Source organism: Lynx rufus, unplaced genomic scaffold (assembly GCF_022079265.1).
Source record: "Lynx rufus isolate CCGP_SWC_20201006 ecotype Redwood Valley unplaced genomic scaffold, mLynRuf1.p SCAF_11, whole genome shotgun sequence".
NCBI classification, from domain to species: Eukaryota; Metazoa; Chordata; class Mammalia; order Carnivora; family Felidae; genus Lynx; species Lynx rufus.
The window spans coordinates 5,619,974-5,632,903 of NW_025814825.1; the positions used below are offsets into that span (position 1 = coordinate 5,619,974).

The following is a 12,930-nucleotide window of genomic DNA, read 5'->3' on the forward strand; positions in this document are numbered from 1 at the left end:
GACATACAGATGGCCAATAGACACGTGAAAAAATGCTCATCACTCATCATCAGGGAAATACAAATCAGAATCACAGTGAGATATCGCCTCACGAATGTCAGAATGGCTAGACTCAAAAACACAAGAAACAAGTGTTGGCAAGGATGTGGAGAAAAAGGAACCCTCATGCACTGTTGGTGGGAATGCAAGCTGGTACAGCCACTGTGAAAAACAGTATGGAAGTTACTTAAAAAATTAAAAATAGAAATACCAAATGATCTAACAATCCCACTATTGAGTATTTACCCAAAGAAAACAAAAACACAAATTTGAAAAGATCTATGTACCCCTATGTTTATTGCAGCTTTATCTACAGTAGCCAAGATATGGAAGCAGACCAAGTGTCCATCAATAGATAAATGGATAAATAAGATGTGATACACACACACACACACACACACACACACACACACACACACTGGAATATTACTCAGCCATAAAAAATAATGAGATCTTGCCACTTGCAAAAACATGCATGGACCTAGGGGGTATTATGCTAAGTGAAATCAGTCAGACAACAAAAGATAAATACCATATGATTTCATTTATATGTACAATCTAAAAAAATAAAACAAACAAAAACTAGGCTCTTAAGTATAGAGAACAAACTGGTGGTTGCCAGAGGGGAGTTGTTGGGGGTAGAATGCACAAAATAAAGGGTATTAAAATACAAACTTCCAGTTATAAGACAAATAAGTCATGGAGATAAAAAGTACAGCATAAGGAATATAGTCGGTCATATTGTAATAACATTGTGTGGTAAAAGATGGTGACTACACTTATGGAGAGCACTGAGTGATGTATAAAATCGTTGAGTCACTATGTTGTACACCTAAAACTAACAAAACACTGAATGTTATATATACTTCAATAAAAAAGGGATAAAAAGAATTCATGACACTGTGAAACAATGGAGGCCCACACCCCATTTGCACATGTGGAGCATGGTCCAGCATAAGCAGAGAGCAACTTGCAGGGCACGTGGAGCCATCAGATCTTGTCTGTCTTTTTCTGTCCAAAGCTCTGATGGAGAACTAGCTGAGATCAGAGCCTGAGGCAGCGGGCTGGAACTGAGAAGCTATCTGGAGGTAGCTGGAACCAGGAGTGGTGGCAAGACAGCAGCCCCTTTCCATTTGGGAATTTAACATTCAAGGTCTCTATAGTTCAGCAGCATAGTGAGGGGTCTCTGAGAAAGAAGAAAAGGGGTCTCTGAGGAAGAGTGGGTAGGAAGATGGGTGGAGCGCAGATAGCAATATTTGCAGGGCCACCACCTGACTCACTTTCTCTAGAAGATAGTTGCATCTTAGCAGTAATGAGCTATCCTGCACTCCTGGTTGCTAGTGGAAGGAACCCTTTAGATATGTAACACCAAACTTATGGGTTGGCGGGGAGGAGCCATCAAAGAAAGAGATAACGGAATGAAGGACCTTCAAGCATCAGTTCATGTGAGGTGTTAATGGATCCATAGGCCCTGAGAGATGACTACAGAGGCACTAGCAGAACATTTCTGTACTTGACTCTCTAGGCTTTGCTGACTTACTAGACAACTGGGTGATCTGTGTACTGCTTTACGGGAGAATGAGGCGTTGCCTGGGTGCCTTCAGGAGAGTTGTGTCCTAGCTGGAGGTCATAGATCTGGACCATGGATTGTACATCCTTCCTGAGCCGTGTCAGATATTAAAATTTACCCTTCTTGGGGCACCTGGGTGGCTCGGTTGAGCATCCAACTTCAGCTCAGGTCATGATCTCACAGTTTATGAGTCGAGCCCTGTGTCCAGCTCTTTGCTGACAGCTCAGAGCCTGGAGCCTGCTTCGGATTCTGTGTCTCCCTCTCTCTCTGCCCCTCCCCCACTGTGCTCTTTCTCTCTCTCTCTCTCTCAAAAATAAATAAACATTAAAAAAAATTTTTTTAAAGTTCCCCTTCTCTGACCTCTGGAGGTAGAATGCCTTTTAGGCAAAAAGCAATCAATTTGCAGCTTTGGATGCATAATTGCCACTATATATATATATATATAGTGGCAATTTTACATTCATCTTACAGTGGACAGCACCAACCACTTGGATTCCTTAAGCATTGTAACCACACAATCTGTGTCTTTGCTTTACATACAGCTTGAAGCAAACACGAACTAGAGGGGGAAGGATTTACAAACAACAACGATGACGATGACAACTTAATTGGCCCCCAGAGAGAGTAGATGCCAGAGAAAACACCATGTTAGGCAGGCCATAGCAACATTTAGACTACTATTTCCACCAGTCTGCAAAGGAAGCCATCTTTCCCCAACAGAGAATGGGAAGCCTGGGGAGAGAGGCAGAGAGGAGATACAAATGGGGAGATGATAAAAGAGGGAAAAGATGAGGAGGTGTGTTGTCTGGGGAAAATATTCCTAGAATAGCAAACATGCCTGTATTCACACCAATTCCTCCAAGGCCTCCCTCTCTGGGGAGACTTCTTGGAGCCTCTGGTCACTATTCCCTTCTCTAAAGGCCCAGAGCCCTCTCTACTCTACTCTGTTCTCTACTGCATTGAAATGATTTTTTCAACATGTGTCCTCACCGTTAGAATCTGAACTTCCTGAGAATAGAAAAATATGTCTTCCATGTGTTGGTATTACCTGTGTGCATTGCTGTCCCTGACACAAGGGCTAAAACGTTGATCGCTCAGTGTGCTTTTGTCGCATATAGGACTCTGTTTGTGAATGATCCCGTGCCTGTACTGTAATCTGCTAGTGCAGAGCAGACAGGGCCATCTGTCCCTTAGCTATAGGGCTAGGTCCCCATAGCGAAGTGAGTAGTCTCACCCAGTTAGATCTTCTGTTCTCCCCAAGTTCTTATGTTTGTAACTGTAACTTCTATATTAATACAAGCTACAATTGTCCCACATCATTGTTACGTTTTAAGGATCAGTGGAAAGGTATTAGAAAGTTTGCTCAGAGCTTGAAGATTGTTTTCATCCTAACACTAAGTGAAACACAAAAGCCAGCCTCCATCTTGTGTCTATAGAAGGTCACGTGTACATGATCACATCTGCTGAAGATTCCAAAATTGAAACTGATTGAGGAATTAGGATGGTGAGAATATACACTTGTAGTTTTTCTCTTTAGGATAAATTGTCTTTGTGGTGTTTTCTGTATTTGTACAAAGATAAATGAATAAATATGCAAACAAAGAAGTATACAACAGATACATCAGCAGAGGGGGGAAGACCAGGGTCATGCTTCACTGTCCAAACTTCTTTTCCTGGATTAGCAAGCAATGCTTTTTTTCTAGCTGCACAGAAAAGGGCAGATTATTTAGAATAGGACAGTTCCTGGGTGCAAGAGGTTTTAAGAGAAAGCATCTGAAATTCATGTCACTCCTCCCTTTGGGGTTGTGAACTACAGTTCTAGTGGTTGATTGCACTGGTTCACTCAGTATCAGGGAAAGGGCAAGAATTTTTCTATCCATTTCTGGTTGGTGACATGCCCATTAGTCATCTCTTTTCTCTCTACTCAGAAACAGCAAATGTGCTGTGTTGCACAACGGCCTCTGGGAACTTGGGCAAGGCAACAGTCTAATGCTAGCTGGCCTGGTTCCGGGTGTGAATCTTGCTAAAAATCAAATGAACTTCATGAAACTTCTGTGGTTGCTAAGAGACATAGTATCTTTAATTGTCAGTTACCATTTCCCTCGAAATTGCTCAAAAATCATCTATTGTTTGGCTTTAGAAGTTGCACGATATGCTACATTTTAAGTGACATGGGTTAAAATCTTGACTTCACCATTTTCTGGCTGGTGACCTTGGCTAAGCTACTTCTCTCCAAGTCTCATTTTTCCTTCTCTGTTAACAGGGAGTGGTGATAGGGAGCAGTTTCAGACATTGCAAAACACTCCACCTATTGAACAACTGAATTCACATCAGATATGGGAATGTACATGATAAAGGTTGAAAACAGAAAAGGCATCAAAATATAAATGGTTATCATAGGAGTCCCTGTGCCTCATTGCTTGAATATTATTTCTACCATATTTGAGACAGTAGGGGATGTGAACAAGACGTGATCTGACACCTCAAGTTGATACTTAGGTTTCAAAAAGGAATTTGGGAATGATTTCATAATAATTCTTCACTTTACCGAATAATTAACAGTGGCTTGTTACTGTCATTATTATTATTTTGTATTGTTATATGTTGTTATAATTAATGTCCTTAAGGAACCAGCTATCCTAGTTCATTTTAAGTATGATTTAATTCCCTAAATGTTGTTTTGAGCCCAATTTGCAAAGCCACAATATTGCAGCAGACCAGGTACGTGCTAATCTTTCCAGTGGACATGGGTAAATGAGACTTCAAACGCCAGATGAAAAGGAATTGCATTTGCCCCCTCCGTGGTCTGTAATGTATACCTCTATCGTGTGTATGCTGATGTTGGCTGTGGAGCTCAGCCATGGTGTATGCAACTCTTTGCTCTGGGCAAATAGAAAAATCCCTTCCCTTGATCCTTTCCTCACTGAGCCCTTTCTGGGCTCATCCTCTGGGCTGCATCCCTCACACCTGTGTCAGGGAGCCTCTGGTGGTCCTGGAGGGCTGCCCAGCCTCTGCCCTGGTGCCTTTGTCTCGGTTCCAGCTACATGTGGTATTGACACACCCTGAGTCCATGCTTTAGAGAGTCCTTGTAGCTTTCCTCCTGCTTTTCCTGTCTGAGAACCATGACTTTAAGTCACTAAATAGCAAGCGACTTGGAATCCAGCTGCTGGGACTTGGGACTTCAACAACCTGGCTGTGAGCCTGACAGTGACAGTCGTCAAGTACTCATCTGGGGACCCTGGGCAAGGTTACTTCAACATTTGAGAACTTGATTTTCCTCATCTGTAAATAGGGTAATAACATCTATGACATAATTTTTCCTATTATGAAGATAGGTGTTTTTAGCATGGTGCCTAAGAGTTAGCAAGCTAAGCAAGTAAGTTAGCAAGTAAACTATGAGTATCATTGCCGCTATTGTTATTATTACTATTATTATCATCATGTCAAGATCATCTTACAAGAACTATTATCAAGTAAATATCATTTTGGCCTTGGTGCAAGGACTATTATGTAGGATTTTGTGGCTAGAGATTTTGTAAGTTTACATACAAATGTGTATGATGTCCCCAAGGGCAAATGGATAACATCTATACTTACATAGAAACCCAAAGCAGGATAACTAACAATTTCTTTTTGACTTTGGAATGCCCTACACAAGTGTGTGTGTGGATGCGCTGACAAGCATGGGCACACCCAGGCTTACCTCCAAACCACTTTTAGCTTGGTTTAACATAGAAGCAGATGAGATCTGTGTTCCCCAACATTCATCAGCAAACTTAGGGATGAGAGTGGTCCAGCCTAGCTGAGGGACAGAGAAGAAAATGTTATTGCATTTAGTTTACACACTTGGATTTATTCCATATATGGAGAGTCAAGGCAGCTTGAAACAGAGAGAAAGAAGAGGAATGGCTGATAATGCTCATAAATAAATAAATAGATAAACAAACAAACAAACCCCCCAAAAAGGAATTTAACTGAGCAAGACATCTGCACTTTTCTTGCGGCTCTGTGAGAGAGCTAAGAATGTTTGCCTGGAGAGAAGACTTGAAGAACCCTGGTCTCTTTCTTCCAAAGTTTGAGGGCCATCATGCCCATCATGTAGAGGAAGGCGTTTGTTTTGTTTTGTTTTGTTATATTTCCTTACTGGATAAACAGGACCAATGAATGAGAGTAAGAGAGATCAAACTGGGCTCAATAGAAGGAATAACTTCTTAACTGTAATCAGTGATCCTCAAAATGGACTGAATTGCCTCTGGGCCTCTAGTTTTAAGTTTTGTTTTGTTTTGTTTTTTCTAATGTTTATTCATTTTGTGAGAGACTGAGAGATACAGAGCATGAGGAGGGGAGGGGCAGAGAGAGAGGGAGACACAGAATCCGAAGCAGGCTCCAGGCTCTGAGCTGTCAGGATAGAAGCCAATGCAGGGCTTGAACTCACAAACTGTGAGATCATGACCTGAGCCAAAGTAGGCCGCTTAACGAACTGAGCCACCCAGGCACCCCGGGATCCCTGGTTTTTGAAGGGTTCAAGCAGAAGTTGGGTGCCCATGTCTCAGGGATGTTGTAGATGAGTGGAGGAGGGGATGGTTGCAATAACCTTTCTGATCCTCTTTAAGATTAAATAAATTTTACCTCAATATAGAATTTCTATGCTTTGTTTTCCTGAACATTAAAATAGATACGATGTCACTTAACAATCCCATCAAATGGGTTGTTCCTTATTAAAATGTGCAAGAAATGGAATTTGCAACTATGCTATATAAATAGATATTATCTTTGAATATTGAAAATACATAATGTACAGAAAACTAAATTATTTTCAACTTTCCAAAATAGGTTTGTAGGATCTACCTAGGAGAAGAATCTCTAAAAATATCTTTCAATTCTTTATAACTTAAAAAAAATATATAATATAGGCCATCCCAAAGACATGACAGAATTACCCACTATGAGTTGTATCAGCCAAATCTTTCAGAAATCCTGATTTATGATAAGGCATCCCTAATGATTTGTTCATAAAAAATCCCATGTGAGGATCTGTATATGTCTCATATGATTATAGCAGCTCCCCGTGAGGTAGATATTTTTAGTGTTCCCATTTTACAGAGGAGAAAAATAAAGTTCAGAGAGACCAGGAAACTTGTTCAAGGTTACCCAGCTAAATGTGGAGCTGCCTGACTCCCTAGCCCCTGCTCTTTCCACTATGTCACACTTCGTGACCACTTCCTGTCTTGCCTGAACAAACACAGTTCAGGTCAAACGTCCAAGCAACGATGACGCGCCCCTGTCACACCTCCCAATTAAACCCTATAATTTTGAAGTCTGAGTTGGAAATCCTTTGGCTCTGTGTTCTTGTCTGGCCTTCCCAGAAAAAAAAAAAGTTTATTTTTGAGATATGCCTCTCTCAGAATGGCTAGATATTTTCAATGGCCATTCATACATGGACCATGTTGAATTGGAAATATAAGTCATCACTTCACCTCACAACAGAGACTGCCCCTTTGCCCCTGCTCCCAATTTGGGGGTTTGTTTCAAGGAGGGGGTTAAGGCTATTAGTAGGTCCACAGAGGCTATAAATAGAGCCCTGGGCTTCAGCCAGCTCACCATGTTTATGTTTTGGGGTTGCACTGCAACCGTTGTTGGTAATTATAGACGCGTGGGTGAGGATGGGTACTGATGAATAGTTCCTCCTCTTGGTTTCCTTTTTGCACAAGCCCAACACTGGGGGTGTCTGAACTCACAATCCCATCATAAGGCCCCTCATGTCATTTCACTGCTGTTATTTCCTGGCCAACTCAAGCAACTAGAGAGGCTGAAAGATTTCAAGATAATCCGCAACACCATGGGCATCACAACCTGTGAAGTCAATGCCTTCCTAAAAAGAAATAATATGACACCAAAAGAAAATTGTTTCTCCTGCCTGCGGATAGTATAAACAAGATTTCCGCCTTTGTGATGACAAAGCATTTTCCAGATAAATGCAGATAAATGTGTAAAGAGGATTCACAGGTCTAACTGAAATGATGATCTGCAAGGGAACTCAGTGAATCATAGTGCTTTATGTCCAGTAAATTGTTATAATCTGTAATATCATTTCTTTGGGTACTCCAAGGGTACTTGCAACCTCTTAGCCAGTGAAGTGGGGAAGTTACCTTTTCCAGATATTCTCTTCGTTCTCTGGTGTGCCGAGAGAAAGGGTTGGTCATAGCTCCAGGATGCTCCCCAAGCCAACCACGAGGCTACCAGAATAGTCAGGCACATCTGATTCTAACCAGTGGTACATGGTTCTAACTGGTGGTAGATGAAGCCAAGAGGAAGATACTCATACAGTGTCCAAGGACAAGGTTCTGAGGTCAGGTCATTAAATGATAGGTAAGCAGTGAAAGGAGCCAGTCACAAAGGACCACATATTGTGTGATTCCATGTGTATGAAGTGTCTGGAACAGGCAAATCTATACAGACAGGAAGTCGATTAGTGGTTGTCTGGAGCTGAGGGGCACAGGAGGTTGGAGCGTAACGGACAGCTAAGGAGTGTGGTTTTTCTTTTTGGGTGGTGAAATGTCCTAAAATTGATAGTGGTGATGGACATACAACTCTGTGGATACACTAGATGCCACTGAAGTGGCTTTAATTGGGCGAATTGTGTGGTATGGGAAGTATATCTTAATGAAGCTATTAAAAATAAAGGTAAGAAGTAATACATTTGGGGAGCCGAGCTGTGAAAAACCAGAAAAGTTGGATGAGGAGCAGTGAGATGGAGAGTGCTAACAGGAGGTGGTCTGCTGGGTGGTCTTGGGAGGGAGGTTAGGTTACTCTGGGCAGAGGGTTTATGCAGTTACAAGTACAGCTCGTGTGTTTTGAAAAGGACTGAGGTGGATACTGCCCTCATATAAAAGGCCTCTGGAGATCACACCAGGATTACTATAATCTACTTCTCCCATCCTAGAGGAATAAATCTGTTTAAAAATCGTATCTGGTCAGCTTGGTGGATCTTACTCCTGTGATAGGATTATGCCTATGAATAAATTAACTTCATTTTTTGGAGTCTAATTAGAAATCTAGTTTGTGCATCGTTATTTTCAAGGGGTTAATATTTCTTCCAGATGGTGGTATTTTTCTGTTTTTATTTTATCAGAGAACTCAAAGAGTTCCCAAGTTAGCCCATCATTAGAGTAGGAAGGTGGTTTTAGTTACATTTGAGGGAAAATCAAAATTACTCCAGTATTTCAGCAATAAATAATGGCTGAGGAGCCATTTGTACACAGTCCAGTTCCAGATATGATGATTTGAGATTTTTTTCATGTAGTATTTAGCATGCCTTGGTCCTTCTGCAACCCTTCAACCTTGACTCCCACTCTGTCTCACAGAGATTCAGAACTGCAGCCCCAAATGTTTGTCTACATTTTTTGCTTTTGTTGTTCATTCTATCTAAATCACCCTTTCTATTTCTCCATACTTGGCTAATTCCTACCTATTCTTTAGGAATCTTCCAAGAAGCATTCTCCAAATTTTCAGGATCAACTGGGAGTCCTTCCCTATATTCCCATAGGATCCTGTTTATACACATTAACTGAATTATAAAGGAATTATCTGTTTGTCTGTTTGTATCCACACTGGTCTGGAAGCTCCTTAGGGCACATCACTATGTCTCTCTGTCCTTAGCCATTGGACTAATTCCCAGAACCTAATATATCTTAATAAATGTGAGCTGAACCCCTGTGCAATGGCCACCTGTGAAGTCTGGCCAAAAACACTTGATGCCATCCCTCTTAATCCCAAATATCACTCCAATAAATGGGCCCATTCAAAAGTCTCATGAGCTACAGGTCATTCTTAGTGTCCATAGGCCTAGCACAAGGCAAAGCACACAGTAGACCCTCCTTAAACATTCACTAAACTGATCTATTTATAGTCCTTGACTGTCATATGTTTAACGATCATACTGCCCACACTTTCAATATCTTAGACACTCCTACCCCTGAATTGTTTTCCACATGCTGCGTTCAGATGCTCATTCATTAGCTGACAAAACAACACTGGGAATTTTCCTGTCACGGAGCTGTGTAACTCTTCAGTTTTGACAGTGGTACCATCTTAGCAATGGAAGGTTCATGCAATTGTCTGATTATTCAAATATTCATTTATAAAAATGAGTGGGAAACAGAAAAAGAAAATGCTGATATTAGTAAAAATAAGCAGAGAGGTCTCATCAGTTTAATAAAATTAGGACAAAAATAGAAATGATTAGATATGCTAAAAGTGGCCAATCTTTGGTCTCAATTAGATGTTCAATGAAAGATAGGTTGATTATATGTTCAGTTATGAAGAAAAAGTGGCACAGTGAATATGGATGTGTGGTGTCAAATATAGTATCTAGAAGGCAAGGCATAATTGCATTTTTATAATTATTTTTTAAATCTCTGGGAGTCCTTCCACCCCTTAAACTAATATCTAAGTCTATTATTTGATATCCATCCTTTTGATTTTCATATGTGTTCATGAATGCATTATATATCAAAGCAGGAAGTGACTTATGTCAGATTAGAGATTCCTGAAGCTATGTCCAGTACCAGAAATCTTTGGGAGGAATAGTAATACTTTAAGAGGAAATAGCCAACGGAGGACAAAACTCAAAGATGATATCTTGGCTATAGTCTTATTGCTAAGTGACTAAAAGCACGGACATAAGGAACGTAGATACATCTGGATCACCTAACAATGTGTGCTGATCAAGTTACTTAATCCCACAAACTTCAGTTTCTTCATCTATAAAATGGGAGTGGTAATAGTAGCTATCCAAGTAGATGGCTGTAAGATACAAATGAGTGAATATGTTCAATATGCTTGGTCCAGTGCCTGGTACTTCCTCTGAGCTTATAATATAGAAACCATTGTGTAGGAGGGAGAGAGAATGGTGGAAGGAGCCATGGGAGGAACTAAACTTGGCCTACTTCACACACTGTCTAGGGCCCCGCTGGATCCTGAACTCTATTAAAAACTTGACATGGGAACACTTAACAACTTCTATTACTTCTCCCAATCTACCCACTGGGTCATTCTGGCTTCTGCTGGGTTGAGTGGGAGTGTGCTATTTATTCACCTAATGACTCCTTCCAAGTTAGAGAAGTTGGAAACCCTGACGGTTGTTCCACCCGTTACTTCTTTCAGTTCACCACCTCTGCACTCAGGAAGGTGTGTCTTCTGTGTTCTTGTCAATCTGTGTCTTGATTTTTCAGTTGTCTGAAGCTCCCAGTTCTTTGAAATAGGTGATTATGACTCCACAATTATACAAGTAGAAGAGGTGGGTTTAGGATATGCTGTTAATAACAACACAGGGCAGGCAAGCTCTGTGTGATGGGTACAGGGCACCATCACCTCCTGGGACACACATTCACCACCCTGACCCTCTGGTGTGTCAGGGCTATACCCTCGTTTCCACTCTGACAGAATTCTTGCCTAGGTTCTTCTTTAATGGCTTATTAGGGTGTAATTACATGACTTATTACTGTTCAACACTTATTATTATTATTTTTACCCCTGTAAAACTCTTGGACTTCTCTGGTTGCATCTGGATCTGGAACGCCCTCAGGGAGCAAGTCCAGTTTCAGCAGAGATGGGGAGGGGAGCAGCAGCGGAAAACATGGAAGAAAATGAAAGACGAGATGAAAGAAAAATACTCAGGATTATGATGGCAAAGGAGCCAGCCCAGGGCCAAGAACACAGTGGAAAGTGCTCAGTGGTTTAAATGTTCACCTTTAAGTCTTTCTCCTCCCATCCAGCTGCCCTAGCCTTTTCGCTTGTGAAATAACTTGCAGACAAAAATCAGTAGTTCCAAATATTTTGGCGAAGGTCTCTCCTTTTCATAGGCAAGCCTTTCACATGCATTGTCAACACTCACAGTCTCCATTTACTCACCTCCCATCTGCTCTTCCCCCACATCTTGTCCTCCTTGCCTGGTGCCCCACTGTAGCCACTCTACCTCAACACCACTGATGGCCTTCTCCAGCAGGCTTCCCCTGTCCACACCTCACTGGCCTCCCCCAAGTGTCTGACATTGTGGATCATGTCTTCATTTCAAAACCCTCTTCCCTGCCTTCTTGTATCCAGCTCGCCTTCCTTCTCTTCCATAGTTTCCCTTTCTGGCCCCTTTTTCTTTGCCCACTTCTTCCAGTTGATGAGTCCAAAGATCTGTCCCTGACTTTTGGTCCTTCTCATAGAACATGGCCATTCTCAGCCATGGTTTTAACCACCTACATGTAAACAACTTTCATGTTTTCTTCCTCACCTCTGACCTATTTTCTTGAGCATCAAACCCACTTAAGCAAGTGCACGCTGGGCCTCTCCACTTGGGCAGCCCACAAGCATCTCAAATTGAGGAGGCACAAAACTGAGCTAGTTCTCTTACACTCTCTCCTCCCCATGTCATCTCTGGTCACTCAAACCAGAACCCTAGGTGTTGACTCAGCTCTCTCATCTTCCTTCACCTCCCAACCGCTCCTTCTACCACACGGCCATCAAGTCTTGGGGATTCCAGCTTTCAAAAACTTCTCTACCCCTTCTCTAACCCTTTCACTGTCACTGCCTCAGCTTCATCTCTCATGTCTTCTGGGAATTATTTTGATAGCCTCTCAGCTGGTTTTCCTGAGTCTTTCAGACCCATTCTCCTATTGGTTACCCAAGTGACCGTTCTAAAATGAAGGTCTGTTAAGTCACTACCTTACTTAATGTCTAGCCAGTGGCTTCCATTGCTTACAGGGTAGAATAAAAACCCCTTTGCACAGTCTGCAAGGGGCTCTTTCACCTTGCCCCCATATTTCATCTCTAATCTTCTCCCTTTCCTCCCTCCAACTTAGACCCTAGCCGTCAAACTTTTAGAAGTTCCCCCAAAGCATCATGCTGTTCAACTTATTTGCAAATATGTATATATATATATATATATATATAGCATGTGTACCTCATTGCCGCCTAGGCAAGTGCCTATTTACTCTTGGAGGCCCAGCCTATGCATTCTCTCTCTCTTGTCTTCTCTAACCACCTCCTTCCCCCCCCACTCCTTAGAGAGCGGAGTACTTTCTCTGATCTGCACAGTCTATCTTTGTAAGGTATCTGCCACACTTGTTTATCTGTCTGTCGCTCTGCTAGACTGAAAACTCCTTTGGGGTAAAGGTGATGTCTTACCAGTCATTACCCTCACCCTTGTGCCCAGGGCCTGCCATAAAACAGGCATTTTTTCCCATGTGTGATCAATAAATGAACACAGTGCCTCATTATCCTTCTAATCAGCCAGAATGGAAAACTCAAGCAGCCACCTTTGACAGCTCCAG

The 12,930-nt window shown here is 41.8% G+C and overlaps 1 long non-coding RNA gene across 2 annotated transcripts in view; it reads right to left on the reverse strand.

Moving 5' to 3' along the window:
* Nucleotides 1-861: 861 nt before the first annotated feature.
* Nucleotides 862-12,930, reverse strand: part of LOC124506838 (uncharacterized) — a 125,969-nt gene continuing 113,900 nt past the window's right edge. For both annotated transcript variants that reach the window (XR_006960886.1, XR_006960887.1), the window contains 2 exons: nt 5,313-5,411; nt 862-1,225 (listed from right to left, as the gene is read on the reverse strand). This is a non-coding gene — a long non-coding RNA (uncharacterized LOC124506838). The remainder of the gene's footprint in view (nt 1,226-5,312; nt 5,412-12,930) is intronic.